The following is a 2624-nucleotide window of genomic DNA, read 5'->3' as shown; positions in this document are numbered from 1 at the left end:
CCTAAACTTCTGTATATCTGGAAATGCCCTAATTTTGCCATCATATTTGAGAGACAGTTTTGCTGGATATATAATTCTTGGCTGGCAATTTTTTTTCTTTAAGGCTTTATATATGTCATCCCATTGCCTTCTTGCCTGCATGGTTTCTGCTGAGTAGTCTGAGCTTAGTCTTATTGACTCTCCTTTCTAGATGACTTTTCATTTATCCCTATCTGCTCTTAAAATCTCTTTTTATCTATGGTTTTGGCAAGTTTGATTATAATATGCCTTGGTTAGTTTCTTTTGGGATCTACCTTATGTGGAGTTTGATAAGCATCTTGGATAGATATCTTCTCATCTTTCATGATATCAGGGGGGTTTTCTGTCAACAAATCTTCAAGAACTCTCTCTGTGTTTTCTGTTATCTCCCTCCTGCTGGTACTTCAATCACTCATAGGTTATTCCTCTTGATAGAGTCCCAAATAATTCTTAGGGTTTCTTCATTCTTTTTAATTCTTTTATATGATTTTTCCTCAAATAAGTTGGTGTCAAGTGCTTTATATTCAATCTCACCAATTCTGACTTACATTGCCTCAATTCTGTTCCTATGACTTTCTACTGAGTTGTCTAACTCTGAAATTTTATTTTTAATCTTATGGATTTCTGATTGCTGTCTCTCTATGGATTCTTGCAACCTGTTAAATATGTCATTATGCTCTTCTCTAATCTTCTTAGGTTCCTCTATTACTTTGTCTGTATGTTCCTTGGCTTGTTCGGCATTTTGCCTGATCTCCTGAAGAGTTCTGTATATTAATCTTTTGTATTCTACCGCCAGTAGTTCCAAGAAGTTCTCTTTCTCCAGAAGATTTCTTGATTCTTTGTTTTGGGAGCTTATTGAAGCAATCATGGTCTCCCTCTTTATGTGATTTGATATTGACTATTGTCTCCAAGCCATCAATAAGTTATTATATTTATTTATTTATGTTTGCTTACTGTGTCCTAGCTTCTTGTTTTAGTTTGTTTTGATATGCCCAAATAGGCTGCTCATGTGAGCTGGTTTGATTATTGGCAACTTTGAAGTTCTAACATCCCATCACCAGGTGGTTAGATCTGTTACTAGGTATATGATCCCAGAAGTCTGTTTACTTTTCTTGTATGGATTCAGCTCAGGTGTCTAGGCAGTCAGTCACCAAGTGTGTGGTGCAGGCTCTCACCTACAGTCCTAGACAGGCAGTGGTGATTAGTGTAGGCACAGGTATCTAGCTGCAGTAGAGGGTTACACACTGAGCAAGACAGGAGGCTGATGGCTGCCCCAGAGTGTCTGAGAGAAAAGCATGTCCTTGTTCCCTAGAGCACGTAGGTGGGTGGGTTTTGCAGCTGGACTATGAGCACCCAGTGCCGTTGGCTGTAAAGACTGGGAGGCACCACTTATTCTTGGACCCTTGTCACAGGTGGCTAGGTGGCGTAGGTGGAGCCACCAGTCTTCAGGCCCCTGATGTGGGTAGGTGAGGACCCTGCTTAATGGGCAGAGCAGTGTCAAATGTCACGAACCTGCCTCCAGCACACAGCTGATACAGCTGAAGTTAGGCTTTAGGTATATACTCTGTTCTACTGTGTTAATGGGGGGCTCTGCTGTTGAAATTGGCCCACACAGGTCTAAGCAGTGGTGAAAGGCATTCATAGTCCGTGGACCCATTATGCCTGTGCCTAGGCAAAGGAGATGTACCTACCCTGAGTTCCTGGCTTAGGGGAGCTGGCAGATTATTTTCTCCTGTTTGTTAATTTGTTCCCTCTCCAAGGCCAGGAGAATGGCTCAGGGCGCATGACAGGTCCTACTTCCAGCCCAAGGGACTCGGCAATTGCAGAAGCCATCCCGGGACCCAGTGCAGAGCAGGGAGGGGGCAGGTAAATGGGAGCAAGGTTTTTCCCAAAGGGGGTGTTTTTTGATCCAGACAGTATATCGGATGCATGTACTTATCTTTTGCCGAATGAGCGTCACTTTTCACTGGTTCTGGAGGCCTGAGTAGATTCTTTGCTGCTTGGTTTCTCCCGATGTAGAAAATGCCTCCCAAGTGCCACTGTTTGCCTCACCATGCATGCCAGCCAGTTCAGCCTGAAAGGTGCTGGCCCCTGCCGGGTCAGTCTGGAAACTCCTTGCTGCTTCTGAAATGTCTTTCCCTCCCTCTGCCACTCGGTCCAATTCCTCACCTTTGCCTTTGATGTTCGGGGCTCCTAGATTGTCATATATAATTGATTCACTTGTTTTTTCAGGTCTTTACTGTAAGAGAGACCACAGGAAGCATCTGACTACTCTGCCATCTTGGACCTGCCTCTCCTGATCTTCTTATCTTAAACCAACCTATGCTTTTTCTGGAAAAATGGCGTCTTGATCAGTTTAATAAATTAACCAATGAAAACCTTACGGATCATAACATTGTCTGATTCGCTTGCTTTGGCCACATCGTCAGGAGGGATCAATCACTGCAGGAGGACATCATGTTTGGTGAAGTAGAGGGCCAGTGAGGGAGAGGGAGATCCTCAGTGAGATGGATGGGCACGACAGCTGCAACAATGGACTCAAACAGTCTGGTGATCATGAGGATGATGCAGAATTGGGCAACGTTTCATTCTACTGTACCTAAGGT

The 2624-nt window shown here is 43.8% G+C and overlaps 1 protein-coding gene across 2 annotated transcripts in view; it reads left to right on the top strand.

Moving 5' to 3' along the window:
* CCR8 (C-C motif chemokine receptor 8) overlaps positions 1–2515 on the top strand; it is a 14148-nt gene extending 11633 nt beyond the window's left edge. For both annotated transcript variants that reach the window (XM_023732210.1, XM_023732209.1), the window contains one exon: positions 2251–2515. The gene's annotated coding sequence lies outside the window, so the exon portion shown is untranslated. The remainder of the gene's footprint in view (positions 1–2250) is intronic.
* The last annotated feature ends 109 nt before the right edge of the window (positions 2516–2624 follow it).

Source organism: Trichechus manatus, unplaced genomic scaffold (genome assembly GCF_000243295.1).
Source record: "Trichechus manatus latirostris isolate Lorelei unplaced genomic scaffold, TriManLat1.0 scaffold00049, whole genome shotgun sequence".
In the NCBI taxonomy this organism is placed as follows: Eukaryota; Metazoa; Chordata; class Mammalia; order Sirenia; family Trichechidae; genus Trichechus; species Trichechus manatus.
Note: the sequence above shows the minus strand (reverse complement) of the source record. Positions and strands in the feature narration are given on the sequence as shown.